The sequence below is a fragment of the Ailuropoda melanoleuca genome, chromosome 11 (assembly GCF_002007445.2).
Source record: "Ailuropoda melanoleuca isolate Jingjing chromosome 11, ASM200744v2, whole genome shotgun sequence".
Classification (NCBI taxonomy): Eukaryota; Metazoa; Chordata; class Mammalia; order Carnivora; family Ursidae; genus Ailuropoda; species Ailuropoda melanoleuca.
Window position 1 is genome coordinate 40,989,110 of NC_048228.1, and position 16,495 is coordinate 41,005,604.

The 16,495-nt window shown below is 38.0% G+C and overlaps 1 protein-coding gene across 15 annotated transcripts in view; it reads left to right on the plus strand.

The window, feature by feature from the left end:
• Nucleotides 1-16,495, plus strand: part of KLHL8 (kelch like family member 8) — an 85,239-nt gene that overhangs the window by 11,254 nt on the left and 57,490 nt on the right. The window contains exon 1 of one of the 15 annotated variants that reach the window (XM_019806188.2): nucleotides 8,328-8,348. The exons of the other annotated variants lie outside the window; for them this stretch is intronic. The gene's annotated coding sequence lies outside the window, so the exon portion shown is untranslated. Of the gene's footprint in view, nucleotides 1-8,327; nucleotides 8,349-16,495 lie in introns of those variants that run through there. 15 annotated transcript variants of the gene reach the window in all.

Genomic DNA, 16,495 nt, shown 5'->3' on the forward strand with positions numbered 1-16,495 from the left:
AGCACCCCGCTCATGGACACATCATGGTGCAGCTACATAAAGTGCAACTCACTTTGGAAATGACCTGACGACTAACAGAACAGTTGTTCCATAACTTAAGACATAAAGAAAAGGTCACATTGAGAAGGGTGGTAGGGCAGAGATGTGGCTGGGAACCAAAACTCTGCATAGTGGGAAGGATGTCATAAGCCTGGAGGTCCTCTGTGAGGAGTGATCAAGCCCCACATTGGGTACCCCACACCTGGGAGATCTTGTACTGAGAAAATGAGCCTCCATAACATCTGGCTTTGAAAATCAGGGCTTAACTGTAGGAGAGCTGGAGGGCTATAGGAAACTGAGCCTCTCCTTTTCTTTCTTTCTTTTCTTTCTTTCTGATTTTATTCATTTATTTGACAGAGATAGAGACAGCCAGCAAGAGAGGGAACACAAGCAGGGGGAGTGGGAGAGGAAGAAGCAGGCTCACAGCGGAGGAGCCCGATGTGGGGCTCGATCCCATAACGCCAGGGTCACGCCCTGAGCCGAAGGCAGACGCTTAACTGCTGTGCCACCCAGGCGCCCCTGAGCCTCTCCTTTTAAAGCCAGCACCTATATTACTGTTTCTCAGACCCAGCACAGAGGCAGCAGTTTGAAAACTGCCTAGCATATATATGAAGGAGATTTATTGACTAATTTTAGAGAATGTGCTGGAGAGGCTGAGATCTGTAGGACCTGTCTCTGGGAGTGTAAGTGCTGGCAGGCATCATTTTTCTTGCCCTCTTTCAGCCTAACTGGCCCAAAGCTGGTGGGAGTCAGTTCTATACTCTCCATCTACCCTGCTAGTACTGCTCCTTTGCCCAACATTCTCTTGTGGATCTACCCCCTCCCCCCAAATCTGCAGGTGTACCTCCAAAGCAGCTTCCACCCTGTCATACCCAGTTGGCAGCTTTTGTGTCTCCCCGTCTCCCCCAAAGCAACTGCTGCCCCCTCATACCCAGCAGGCAGCTTTTCTCAAGTGACTCCTGCCCACCAGCACCCCCACAACAGTTGTAGCTAGGCCTCTCAGTCAGCTGTACCAGGGGCTAACCCCACTCACCAGCATGCCCATAGTAGCTGCAGCCAGGCCATTCAGCCAGCTGTGCTAGGGGCCAGCCCTGCTCATCAGTGTGCCCATGGTAGTTGAGGCTGGTCAATGTAGTCATCCCAGGTGGGGGCCAGCCCCACCCACCAGAGTACTTGCAGCAGTCATGGCCCAGTTACAATAAGAGGGCACATGCAGTTCTGGTGACTAGGGATGGGATTGTGCTACTGGGTCACATAAGAAGCCCTCCATACAAGGCCACTACTTTCAGGACAAGGAGACCTATCTGACCCACTTGACATAGAAACAGAGTCAGACAACATGAGGGGAAAGAGGAATATGTTCCGAATAAAAGAACAAGACAAACCTCAGAAAAAGAACTAAGTGAAACAGATAAACAATCTACCTGATACAGAATTCAAAATAATGGTCATAAACATGCTTGCCAGATTCGAGAGAAGAGTGGATGAACTGAGTGAGGATTTCAACAAAGAGAAAATACAAGAAAGATCCAATCAGAGCTGAAGGGTATAATAACTGAAATAAAGACACTAGAGGGAATCAATAGTAGATTAGAAGATGCAGAAGAATGGATCAGTGATCTAGAAGGTGGGGGAGTGGAAATCATCCCAAGTTGGAAAGCAAACAATAAAAAGCATTAAAAAAAAACTGAGACTAGGTTAAGGGATCTCTGGGACAATATCATGCATACTGACATTTGCATTATAGGGACTCCAGAAAGCAAAGAGAGAGAAAGTAACAGAGAAATTATTTGTAGAAATGATTGCTGAAAACTTCCCTAACCTGAGGAAGGAAACAGGCATCCAGGTCCAGGAAGTACAGAGAGCCCTAAACTAGATGAACACAAAGAGGTACATACCAATACATATACTGATTAAAATGTCAAAAATTAAAAAGCGAGTCTTAAAAGCAAGAGAAAAGCAATTAGTGACATGCAAGGGAAACCTAAGGCCATTGGTTGATTTTTCAGCAGAAACTGTTCAGGCCATAAGCGGGTGGCATGATATATTCAAAGTGCTAAAGGAAAAAAAAAAAGTATAACCAAGAATATTCTACCCAGAGAGATCATTGAGAATTGAAAGAGAGTTAAAGAGTTTCCCAGACAAATGAAACTTGGAATTCATTACCACTAAATAGACCTTACAGGAAATTTTAAAAGGACTTCTTTAAGTGGAAAAAAGGCCAAAACTAGAAGTAAGAAAATCATGAAAGGAGAAAATTCCACTGGTAAAGTCAAACATATAGTAAAGGTAGTAAATCAGTCACTTATAATGCTAGTATGAAGGTTGTAAGACAAAAGTAAAAAATTAGTTATATATACAGTAATTTTAAGTAAGAGATACACAAATTTAAGAGATGTAAAATATGACATAAGGATAAAACATGGAAGGGTAGAATAAAAAATGTAGTGCTTTTAGAATGGGTTCAAACTTAAGTGACTTATCAACTTAAAATAGACTGCTATATGCACAGGATGTTAAATATGAACTTCATGGTAACCACAAATCAAAATCTTATAATGGATATGCTAAGATAAAGGAATCCAGTCATACAACTAAAGAATGTCATCAAATCACAAGGGAAGAGAGCAAGAGAAGAATGGAACAGTGAAGAATTATAAAAACAACCAGAAACCACAAAACGACAATAAGTACATATCTATCAATAGTTACTTATTTTTTTAAAAGATTTTATTTATTAGAGCACACACGTGCAAGTTGGGGGAGGGGCAGAGATGGAAGGAGAGGGACAAGCAGACTCCACGCTGAGCACAGAACCTAACACGGGGCTTGATCTCATGACCCCGAGATCATGACCTGAACTGAAACCAGGAGTTGGCTGCCCGACCTACTGAGCCACCCAGGCTCCGTTATCAGTAGTTACTTTAAATGTGATTGAACTAAATCCTCCATAAAAAGACATAGGGTGACTGAATAGTGAATCAAGACCAATCTATACGCTACAAGACACTCACTTCAGACCTAAAGATGCATACAGACTGAAAGTGAAGGGATGCAAAAAGATACTCCACGTAGGTGCACCTATCTCTCTAAAATCTTTTTTTTTTTTTTTAAGATTTGTATACTTATTTTAGAGAGTGGGTAAGCAGGGGGAGGGGAAAGGGGAGAAGGAGAAAAGTAGATTCCCTTCTGAGTGTGGAGCCCGATTGGGGCTCAGTCTCACAACCTGGAGATCATGATTTGAGCTGAAACCAAGAGTCGAATGCCTAACTGGCTGAGCCACCCAGGTACCCCTCAAATAAGTAAGTCTTAAAAAAAGAAAAAAAAGAAATTCCATGTAAATGGAAGTAAAAGGAAAACTGGAGTAGCAATTCTTTTATCAGACAAAATAGACTTTAAAACAGACTGTAACAAGAGACAGAGAAAGGCATTACATAATGATAAAGAGATGACTCCAACAAGAAGATATAATAGTTATGAATATCTCTGCACCCAACATAAGAGCACTAAATATGTAAAGCAAATATTAGCAGACATAAAGGGAGAAATTGACAATATACAATAATAGGGAATTTTAAAACCCCACTCATATCAGTGGACAGATCATCCAGATAAGGAAACAGTGGGTTTGAACGACGCATTAGACCAGATGGTCTTAACAGATATATACACAACATTCCATCCATAAAGGGCAGAGTGCACATTCTTTAAAAGTGCACATGGAGGGGCGCCTGGGTGGCACAGCGGTTAAGCGTCTGCCTTCGGCTCAGGGCGTGATCCCCGCGTTATGGGATCGAGCCCCCGCGTCAGGCTCCTCTGCTATGAGCCTGCTTCTTCCTCTCCCACACCCCCTGCTTGTGTTCCCTCTCTCTCTGGCTGTCTCTATCTCTGTCGAATAAATAAACAAAATCTTTAAAAAAAAAAAAAAAAGTGCACATGGAACATTTTCCAGGATAGATCATGTTAGGCTACAAAACAAGTCTCAATACATTTAAAAAGGTTGAAATCATATCAAGAATCTTTTCTTACCATAGCAGTATGAAATTAGAAATCAATTACAAGAAAAAAATCTTGAAAAAACAAACATGGAAGGTGAAAAACATGCTACTAAACAACTAGTGGGTCAATGAAGAAATCAGAGAGAGAGTAAAAAAAATACCTGGAAACAAATGAAAGTGAAAACACAATGCAAATTTTATGGTGTGTGGCAAAGGCCTACCTCAAGAAACAAGAAAAGTCTCAAACAATGTGACCTTATACCTAAAGGAACTAGAAAAAGAACAAAGCCCAAAATTAGAAGGAAAAAAATAGCAAAGATCAGAGCAGAAATGAATGAAATTGAGACTTTAAAGAAATGGTAGAAATGATTTGAAAACATAAACAAAATTGGCAAATCTTTAGAGTCATCAAGAAGAAAAAAGAGGACTCAAGTATATAAAATCAGAAATGAAAAAGAAGTTACAACCAACACCACAGAAATAAAGGATTATAATAGATTACTATGAAAACAAATTGGACAACTTAGAAGAAATGGGTAAATTTCTAGAAACATAATCTTCCAAGACTGAATTAGGAAGAAATAGAAATCTGAACAGAGTGGTTACTAATAACAAAATTGAATTGGTTACCAAACTCCCAGCAAACAAAAGTCCAGGACCAGGTGGTTTCCCAAACATCTGAATTCTACCAAACATTTGAAGAAGAATTAGTACTTATTCTTAGGAAATTATTCCAAAAAATAGAAGATGAAGGAGTACTTCCAAATTTATTTTACCAAGCCAGTATTACTCTACCAAAACCAGAGACACCACAAAAAAAAAGAAAATTATAGGCCAGTATCTCTAATGAACATAGACGCAAAAGTCCTCAATAAAATATCAACAAACCAAATTCAACAATACATTAAAGAGATCATTCACCACAATTAAGTGGGATTTTTTCCAGGGATACAAGAATGGTTCAGTATTCACAACTCAATCAGTGTGATATATCACATTAAGAGGAAAGATAAAAATCACGTGATCATATCAATAGATGCAGTAAAAGCATTTAACAAAAGGCAATATTCGTTCATGAGAAAAATTCAACAAGGTGGGTTTAGAGGGAACATACCTCAACATAATAAAGGCCATATATGAAAAACAAGCAGAGGACCTGGATAGACATTTTTCCAAAGAAGACAGATGGCTAACAGGCACATAAAAAGTTGCTCAATATTACTAGCCATAAGAGAAATGCAAATTAAAACCACAATGCAATATCACCTTATACCTGTCAGAGTGGCTGTTATCAAAAAGACAAGAAATAAGGGGCTCCTGGATGGTGCAGTTGGTTAAGCATCCAACTCTTAGTTTTGGCTCAGGTTGTGATCTCAGGGTTGTGAGATTGAGCCCCACTTTGGGCTCCACACTGAACATAGAGTTTTTTGGGACTCTCTCTCCTTTTCCCTCTGCCCCCTCCCCCCCATGTGCACATGTGTGTGCTCTTTCTAAAATAAATCTTAAAAAAGACAAATAGCAAGTCTTGGCAAGGATATGAAGAAAAGTAAAGTCTTATGCACTGTTGGTAATATAAATTGGTGCAGCCACTATGGAAAACAGTATGGAGGTTCCTCAAAAAATTAAAAATGGCAATACCTATGCACCACTATGTTTATTGCAGCATTATTTACAATAGCCAAGGTATGGAAGCAGCCCTAGTGTCCATCAATAGTGAGTGGATAAAGATGTGGTATAAATACCGTGGAACATTACTCAGCCGTAAGAAAGAACAAAACCTTGCTATTTGTGACAACATGGATGGACATAGAGGATATTATGGTAAGTAAAATCAATTAGACGGAAAAAGACAAATACCACATGATTTCATTTATTATATTTGAAATCTAAAAAACAAATGAACAAACAAAAAACTAAAGAGACTCTTAAATATAGAGAACAAGATAGTGGTTGCCACAGGTGAGGTTATGGGGGGAATTGGTGAAATAGGTGAAGGGAATCAAGAGGTACAAATTTCCAGTTATAAAATACATCACAGGAATGAAAAGTACAGCATAGGGAATATAGTCAATAATACTGTAATAACGTTGGTGACATAACTACACTTACTGTGATGAGCATTGCATAATGTATAGAACTGTTGAATCACTATGTCGTACACCTGAAACTAATACAATATGTATGTCAACTGTACTTCAGTTAAAAAAAAAAAAGAAGAATGAGTCTAGGAGTACTATTGCTGCCTATAGTCGGTACTGCAGCAGTGCCATTTGGAGTTCCTCCTTCTACTTAGTACTGTTCTGATTAACATGTGGCATAAAAGTCACTCTGCCGACAAAGATTTTAGCTATGAGAACAATACAGTATGAGTTAATACAATGTTCTACGTAATGGTATTATATATATTGATAGTACGTGCTAATATGCGTACAGATTATAAGTACAAAGAAATTAGAAAAAGGAGAATGAAATGACTTAATATAGTGTTTTTATGCTTTTGCTGTACGTTTTGTTTTCTGAAATTCATTGTAAATTGTGCTTAAATGTAAAAACACATTAGTTTCATTATATATTCTCTTCACTGAACCAGTAAAACCTATCTGCTTCTGTTTGAAATACTTCTTTCTTCAGAACTTATTTTGTTGATTGAGAAAGACTTTACTAGCACTTAGAAGAACAACAACAAAAATGGTCTCACTTCCTGTGTGCTTAGTGTCATAACACATTATGGTATGATAGGAGCAGACATCCATGGATCATCTCTTTTTTTCTTTTTAAATTTCTTAATATATTGGGGGAAGGGGGAGTATCTTATTTTTTCCCCAAGGGTCAAAATCTTAGATACATTTTTTAAAAAGCATTTTGGGTTAGAGTTTAGGTTGAGTTTTACTTTCACTTAATACATCTTTATGAGTCTCCAAATCTGTGAAGTTCCTTAGAGGAGTGAAATGTCAGGGTAAATATTCTGATCTTGTCTTCCTATTTTATTTATGTATGATAGATTTTTTAAAAAGTTGAGGACAGACATTGCATTCTTTGAATAGACCATTTTAAGAGAATTTGGTATAGAAAGTTTTTAAGCTGTTGTTTCTTGCCCAAATCTGGTTTCAATGTAAAAATAATTTTATAAAAATGAATAGTAGTGCCCTTTTCATAGAACAATCCTCTGACAAAGGAAATAGTTTTGTGATAACAATAATAAATTAAGCCTTTCACTAAACGGAAGTTAGAGTGGTTTGATACAAGGGAAAATGTGTATGATAGTTTTGAATTGTATGTAAGTAAACTTAGTGAAATTTAGAAGTAACATTAATAATGCTTGCCATCCTAATACTCAGACTTTTAGGGTACAAAATATGGCATGATGAAAGTTCTGGATGAAAAGAAGACTCAGTAGCCTAACCAGTAATGAAGAGTTGATTCAGTTCTTTTATATTGAGGGGAAAAAACAACCCACAAAAATCATGTTGACTCAATCACTTATGACCCAGGCTTATGTGGGCAAGATACATAGATATTATTAAGATACTGTTCTCTAAGAGTTAGTACTGTATTAAGTAGAAAAGCCTAAAATACAAAAGGAATAAAGTCAGAGAAGTACATTGTACTATGTGGGTTCACAGAAGGGTGATCACACCTCATTGGGAGAATGTAGGGAAGGCTTCATGGAATTCAGAAACATTTAATTTGGGCCTACACATCATATCCTCACATAAAATAGCTTGTGTACTTGCAAATATATTTGAGAAAGATGGAATAGTGAAGTCTGATTTAATAGAAAAAGAATGGGCTTAATCAGAGCTGAATTGAAATCCTAGCTCCCATGTTCTACCTGTGTCACTTTGGGCAAGTTAGGGATGTACTGGCCATCTATAATGTATTCATGCTGCGTAAGTGAGAAAGTTTATGTAAGATTTCTGGCAAAATATGTGACACATAGTGGTTTAGTAAGTAGCCTTTCCCCCTCCTTTCCCCTACTTTATGTCAAAAATTAATGGAGGAAAAGACTAGAAGGTAAGTTGGAATCAGAGCAATGAATGCCAGGATAAGTAGTTTGAACTACATACGTAGTTTGGAATTGACACTGAGAGCTAGATAAGTCTGGCAGCATTGCCCGTAATAGATGTTTAGGGATGATAGGGACATGGTGATTGGTTAACGGGGGCTATTATAATCCAGGCAAGATTTGTACATTTCAGAGTGCGGTAGTCCTCCCACACCTCCTTTATCCATGGCTTCATTTTCTGCAGTTTCAGTTTTGTGAGGTCAGCTGCTGTTCAGAAGCAGACGAGCCTCCTGACGTTTCATCAGGTTAGTTGTAGCCTAACAGTACATTGTAATGCCTATGTCATTCATCTCACTTTGTCTTATCTTGTAGGCTTTTTTGTCATCTCACGTCAAAGAAGTGTGGGTATAGTACAATAAGATATTTTGAGAGAGAGAGACATTCACATAACTGTTATTACCATATATTGTTATAATTGTTTTATATTATTAGTTGTTAATCTCTTACTGTGTCTAACTTACATATTAAACTTTATCATAGGTATGTATGTATGTTCATCAGAGATATTGGCCTGTAGTTTCCTTTTTTTTGTAGTGTCTCTTTTTTTTTTTTGTATCAGGGCAGTGCTGGCCTTAGAATAAATTTGAAAGCTTTCCTTTCTCTTCTATTTTTTGGAATAGTTTGAGAAGAATAGGTACTAATTCTTTAAATGTTTGGTAGAAAACAGCTCTGAAACCATCTGGTCCTGGACTTCTATTTTTGGGGAGCTTTTTGATTCCTGATTTAATTTTATTGCCAATAGTCAGTCTTTTCCAAATTTCTGTTACTCCCTGATTCAGTTTTGCAAGATAATGTTTCTAGGAATTTATCCATTTCTTATAGGTTATTTCTTACAGGTTGTTCTTATTTGTTGGCATATAATTTTTCCTAATATTCTCTTATAATCCTTTGAATTTATGTGGTGTCAATTGTTATTTCTCCTTCATTTCTGATTTTACTTGATTCCTCTCTCTTTTTTTTTTTTTTTGGATAAGTCTGGCTAAAGGTTTTTAAATTTTGATCTTTTCAAAGAATCAATTGCTGGTTTTATTGATTTGGCGAGCCTATTTCATTTCTGCTGTAATCATTATTATTTCTTTCCTTCTGCTGGTTTTGGTCTTTGTTCTTCTTCTTCTAGTTCCTTTAGGTGTAAGGTTAGGTTTTTCTGTGTGATTTTTCTTGCTTCTTGAGGTAAGCCTGTACTGCTATAATCTTCCTTCTTAGAACAGTTTTTGTTGCATCCTAAAGATTTTGGACCATTGTGTTTTCATTTTCATTTGCCTTTATTTTTTTTTTGTTTTGCTAATTTAATAACCCAATAACAAAATTGTACAGAGAATGCCTATACAAAACACAATAGAGGTTCAGAGATTGTGGTGTTCTCTCATTCAAGGCTTCAGATTTCAGTCTCTGGTATTTGGAATTTAGTCTGCAATCCTTTTTTTTTTTTTTTAAAGATTTTATTTATTTATTAGAGAGACAGCCAGCAAGAGAGGGAACACAAGCAGCGGGAGTGGGAGAGGAAGAAACAGGCTCCCAGCGGAGGACCCTGATGTGGGACTGGATCCCAGAATGCCAGGATCACGCCCTGAGCCCAAGGCAGACACTTAACGACTGAGCCACCCAGGCGCCCCTGCAATCCTTTTTTTTTTTTTGGATGGATCACTGGATATGTGACACCCAGTCCATGCTTTTAACCAAATACGAACAGAAGAATGGCCACTTGGCCCAGGCAGTAGTAGATGAAGTGTTTGGTTTCATGTGTCACATAACTACCTAATTTTCTCCCTATGATGCAGTGCAAGGTGGGGTTGTACTTCTTGCTAAACTCCTTAATATGGGCTGTAGTGTCCTTCCCTATATTCAATGTCTGAGTAGCACACTCCACTGAGTCCTGTTGCATCTCCTCTGACATACTGGCATTTTTTTATTCCAGACTTTCAGTAAGCACATGGTTATGGAGGAGCAGGGGGTAGTGGACTGCAGTGGCCTCCTGGGGGAGAGGCTGGAGTTGCTCACACCTGGTGGGAGCTACTGTGCTATTGAAGCCATGGTATCTAAGGAGCTCTATGCCAGCTGCTGCTGTCTAGTCTGTCTCTATGTATTTTGTGATTTCCTCTTTGATTCCTACGTTAGCCCATTCATTGTTCCACTGTTTTGGGATAGAATGTTCTGAATACATCTGAATGTTTGGGGATGGAACGTTCTGAATACATCTGTCTGATCCAATGTGTCATTCAAAGCCACTGTTGCCTTGTTGATTTTCTGTCTAGATGATCTGTTAATGTAAGTGCGGGTGTTAAAGTCCCCTCCTGTTATTGTGTTACTGAAATTCTTTATGTTTGTTAATAGTTTATGTATTTAAGTGCTTTTACGTTGGGTGCATAAGTATAATTGTTATACCCTGTTGTTGGATTGTGCCGTTTATCATTATGTAGTTTCTTTTGTCTCTTGTCACTGTCTTTGTTTTAAAGTTTATTTTGTTCAATATAAATATTGCTACCCCAGCTTTGTTTTCATTTAAAAAATTTTTAAATTTAAATTCAGTTTAATTAATATATGGTGTATTATTAGTTCCAGAGGCAGAATTTAGAGATTCATCAGCTGCATGTAACAAACACCCAATGCTCATTCAATCAAGTGTCCTCCTTAATGCCCGTCACCCAGTTACCCCATCCCCCCACCCACCACCCCTTCAGCAACCCTCATTTTGTTTCCTAAGATTAAGAGTCTCTTATGGTTTGTCTCCCTCTCTGATTTTGTCATGTTTCATTTTTTCCTCTCTTCCCCTATGATCATCTGCCTTATTTTTTAAATTCCACATATCGGTGAGATCAAATGATAATTCTTTCTCTGACTGACTTATTTTGCTTAGCATAATACCCTCTAGTTCCAGCCACATCATTGCAAATGGCAAGATTTCATTCTTTTTGATGGCTGTGTGATAGTCCTGTGTGTGTGTGTGTGTGTGTGTGTGTGTGTGTGTGTGTATGTGTATCACATCTTCTTTATCCATTCATCTGTTGATGGACTTCTGGGCTCTATCTTTTGGCTATTGTGGACATTCCCAGCTTTGATCTGCCTGTGTCTTTAGATCTGAAGTGAGTGTTTTGGAGGCAGTGTATTGATAGATCTTGCTTTTCTATCCATTCAGTCAACCTGTGTCTTTTGATTACAGCATTTAGTTCATTTATATTCAAAGTAATTATCGATAGGTATGTACTTATTGCCATTTTGTTACTTTATATGTAATTTTTGTAGTTGTAGTCTCTTGCTTTCTTGTGGTTTGATGGCTTTCTTTAGTGATATGCTTAGGGATTCCTTTTTGTTTTTTTGCATATCAATTACAGGTTTTTGATTTGTGGTTACCATTAAGTTCACATGTAATATTTTATGCATATACCTGTCTATATTAAGTTGATAGTTGCTTAATTTGAACCCATTGTAAAAGCACTAAATCTTTACTCCCCACATTTTATCTATATAATACTTTACATACTTTTGTGAATTCCTTGGCTGTCTTTTATAGAAATAATTGGTTTTACTACTTTTGTGCTTTAACCTCTCTACTGGTTTTATAATTAGTACTTTTATTGTTTGTATTTACCTGTGAAATTTTTTCCTTCCCTAATTTTCTTAATCTTGATTATGGTTTTTCCTTTCCACTCAAAGAATTCCCTTTAACTTTTGTTGGTGTGGGAAACTCTTTATCTCTCCTTCTATTCTGAATGATAGACTTGCTGGGTATTCTTGGTTTCAGATTTTTTTTCTTTTCAACCCTTTGCCTATATCATGCCACTCCCTTCTGGCCTGCAATGTTGTGCTGAAAACTCAGCTGACAGCCCTGTGGGGTTTTGCTTGTGTACAAGTAACTGTTTTCTTTTGCTGTTTTTAAAATTCTTTTTTGCTACTTTTTGCCATTTTGTTATGTGTCATGGTGTAGACCTTGTTGGGGGTGATTTTCTTGGGAGTTCTCTGTGCCTCCCAGATGTGGGTATCTCTCTTTCCCCAGATTTGGGAAGTTTTCAGCTATTCTTTCTTCAAATAAGTTTTCTTTTCCCTTTTTTTCTCTCTTCTCCTTCTGGGATCACTATAATGCAAGTGCTGTTATACTTGATGATGTCAGTCAGTTCCCATAACCTATACTAATTATTCTCTTTTTTCTGTTCACCTTCGTTGCTTTCCATTATTCTGTCCTGCAGTTTGCTTATCCATTCTTCTGCCTTTTCTAGTCTGGTATTGATTCCTGCTAGTGTGTACAATTTTAATTTCAGATATTGAGTTCATTTCTTGTTCTTTTTTCTTTTTAATGATTTTTTTATTATATTATGTTAGTCACCATACAGTGCATCCCCGGTTTGCGATGTAAAGTTCAATGATTCATTAGTTGCGTATAACACCCAGTGCACAATGCAATACGTGCCCTCCTTACTNCCCATCACCAGTCTATCCCATTCCCCCACCCCCTCCCCTCTGAGGCCCTCAGTTTATTTCTCATAGTTCATAGTCTCTCATGTTTCATTCCCCCTTCTGATTAGCCCCCCTTTCTTTATCCCTTTCTTCCCCTACCGGACATCCTAGTTCTTATGTTCCATAGATGAGAGAAATCATATGATAATTGTCTTTCTCTGCTTGACTTATTTCACTTAGCATTATCTCCTCCAGTGCCGTCCATGTTGCAGCAAATGTTGAGAATTCGTTCTTTCTGATAGCTGAGTAATATTCCATTGTATATATGGACCACAGCTTCTTAATCCAGTCATCTGTTGAAGGGCATCTCGGCTCCTTCCATGATTTGGCTATTGTGGACAATGCAGCTATGAACATTGGGGTGCATATGGCCCTTCTCTTTACTACGTCTGTATCTTTGGGGTAAACACCCAGTAGTGCAATGGCTGGGTCATAGGGTAGTTCAATTTTTAACTTTTTAAGGGACCTCCACACTGTTTTCCAGAGTGGCTGTACCAACTTGCATTCCCACCAACAATGTAGGAGGGATCCCCTTTCTCCACATCCTCTCCAACAATTGTTGTTTCTTGCCTTGTCTATCTTTGCCATTCTAACTGGCGTAAGGTGGTATCTCAGTGTGGTTTTGATTTGAATTTCCCTGATGGCTAATGATTTTGAACATTTTTTCATGTGTCTGTTAGCCATTTGTATGTCTTCATTGGAAAAGTGTCTGTTCATATCTTCTGCCCATTTTATGATTTGTTTATTTGTTTCTCGTGTATTGAGTTTGAGAAGTTCTTTGTAGATCTTGGATACCAGTCCTTTATCTGTGGTGTCCTTTGCAAATATATTCTCCCATTCCGTGGGCTGTCTCTTAGTTTTTTTGACTGTTTCCTTGGCTGTGCAGAAGCTCTTTATCCTGATAAAGTCCCATAAGTTCATTTTATCTTTTATTTCTCTTGCCTTTGGAGATGTGTCGTGAAAAAGGTTGCTCTGGCCGATGTCATAGAAGTTGTTGCCTATGTTCTCCTCTAGAATTTTGATGGATTCCTGTCTCACATTGAGGTCTTTCATCCATTTGGAGTTTATTTTTGTGTATGGTGTGAGAGAGTGGTCAAGTTTCATTCTTTTGCATGTAGCTGTCCAATTTTCCCAGCACCATTTATTGAAGAGACTGTCTTTTTTCCACCGGATGTTTTTTCCTGCTTTATCAAAGATTAGTTGCCCAAAGAGCCGAGGGTCCATTTCTGGGTTCTCTATTCTGTTCCATTGGTCGATGTGTCTGTTTTTGTGCCAGTACCATGCTGTCTTTGTGATCACAGCTTTGTAGTACAGCTCGAAATCCGGCATTGTGATGCCCCCAGCTTTGTTTTTCCTTTTCAACAGTTCCTTGGAGATTCGGGGCCTTTTCTGGTTCCATACAAATTTAAGGACTATTTGTTCCAGTTCTTTGAAAAATGTCCTCGGTATTTTGATCGGGATAGCATTGAAAGTGTAGATTGCTCTGGGTAGTATGGACATTTTAACTATGTTAATTCTTCCAATCCATGAGCATGGAATATTTTTCCATCTTTTTATGTCTTCCTCAATATCTTTCAAAAGTGATCTATAGTTTCTAGGATATAGGTCCTTTACGTCTCTGGTTAAGTTAATTCCAAGGTAACGCATGGTTTTTGGTGTTATTGTAAATGGGATGGATTCCCTAATTTCTCTTTCTTCAGTCTCGTTATTCGTGTATAGAAATGCAACTGATTTCTGGGCATTGATTTTGTATCCTGCCACCTTACTGAATTGTTCTATAACTTCTAATAGTTTGGGAGTGGATTCCTTTGGGTTTTCCATATAGAGTATCATGTCATCTGCAAAGAGAGACAGTTTGACTTCTTCTTTGCCGATTTGGATACCTTTGATCCCTTTTTGTCTTCTGATTGCTGTTGCAAGGACTTCTAGTACTATGTTGAATAATAGTGGCGAGAGTGGGCATCCTTGTCGTGTTCCTGATCTTAAGGGAAAGGCTTCCAGCTTTTCCCCATTGAGAATAATGCTTGCAGTAGGCTTTTCATAGATGGCTTTTATGAGATTGAGAAATGTACCCTCTATTCCTACACTCTGAAGGGTTTTAATCAGGAAAGGATGCTGTATTTTGTCAAATGCTTTTTCTGCATCAATTGAGAGGATCATATGGTTCTTGAGTCTTTTCTTGTTGATATGATGTATCACATTGATTGATTTGCGAGTGTTGAACCATGCTTGCATCCCAGGTATGAATCCCACTTGGTCATGATGGATAATCCTTTTAATGTACTGTTGGATTCTATTAGCAAGGATCTTGTTGAGGATTTTGGCATCCATATTCATTAGAGAAATCGGTCTGTAATTCTCCTTTTTGAGGGGGTCTTTGCCTGGTTTGGGGATCAAGGTAATATTAGCCTCATAGAATGAGTTTGGTAGCTTTCCTTCTGTTTCTATTTTTTGAAATAGCTTTAGGAGAATAGGTATTATTTCTTCTTTGAATGTTTGGTAGAATTCCCCAGGAAAACCGTCTGGGCCTGGAGTTTTATTATTTGGAAGGTTGTTTATCACTGACTCAATTTCTTCATAGTTAATTGGCCTATTTAAGAAATCTATTTCTTCCTGTTTCAGTCTTGGTAGTTTATAGGTTTCCAGGAAGGCCTCCATCTCTTCCAGATTGTTTAGTTTTTTGGCATATAGCTGTTGATAAAAGTTTCTAATAATCCTTGCAATTTCAATGGTGCTGGTCGTGACCTCTCCCTTTTCAGTCATAATTTTAATAATCTCAGTCCTTTCTCTTTGTTTTTGGACAAGTTTTGCCAGTGGTCTATCAATTTTATGGATTCTCTCAAAGAACCAGCTTCTAGTCCTGTTGATCTGCTCTACTGTGGTTCTGGTCTCTAATTCATTGATTTCTGCTCTAATCTTGGTCAACTCCTTCCTTGTCAGTGGGTTAGGCCTGTCCCTCTGTTGCTGTTCCAGTTTCTTGAGGTGAGAATATAGAAACTGCATTTTAGATTTTTCTATTCTTTTGAGTGAGGCTTGGATGGCTATGTATTTCCCCCTTAGGACTGCCTTTGCAGTATCCCATAGGTTTTGGACCGTTGTGTATTCATTCTCGTTGGTCTCCATAAATTGTTTAATTTGTTTTTTGATTTCCTGGTTTATCGAGTCATTCTTGAGCAGGATGGTTCTTAGCCTCCAAGTGTTTGAGTTTCTTCCAGGTTTTTCCTTGTGGTTGAGTTCCAATTTCAGAGCGTTGTGGTCTGAGAATATGCAGGGGATAATTTCAATCTTTTGGTATTGGCTGAGACCTGTTTTGTGTCCCAGAGCATGATCTATTCTTGAGAATGTTCCATGGGCATTTGAATAGAATGAGTATTCTTTGGTTCTGGGGTGTAGTGTTCTATATATATCTATGAGGTCCAACTCGTCGAGTATGGCATTCAAAGCCTTTGATTCTTTGCTTAGTTTTTGCCAGGGTGTTCTGTCTATTTCTGATAGTGGGGTGTTGAGGTCCCCTACTATTACTGTGTTCTTATCTATATGTCTCTTTATTTTGGTTAAGAGTTGGCTTGTGTATCTTGCTGCTCCCCTGTTGGGGGCATATATATTAATAATTGTCATATCCACTTGTTGAATACTTCCTTTAAGAATAATATAGTGCCCTTCTGTATCTCTCTCTATGGCCTCTAGTTTAAAATCCAGTCTATCTGATATGAGAATTGCTACTCCAGCTTTCTTTTGAGGTCCATTTGCGTGGAAGATGGTACTCCATCCCCTTACTCTAAGTCTGAATGCATCTTTGGGTTCAAAATGAGTCTCTTGTAGACAGCAAATGGATGGGTCATGTCTTTTTATCCAATCTGCAACCCTGTGGCGTTTTATGGGAGAGTTTAAGCCATTTAGATTGATAGAGATTATTGACAGATATGATTTTAATGATGCCATT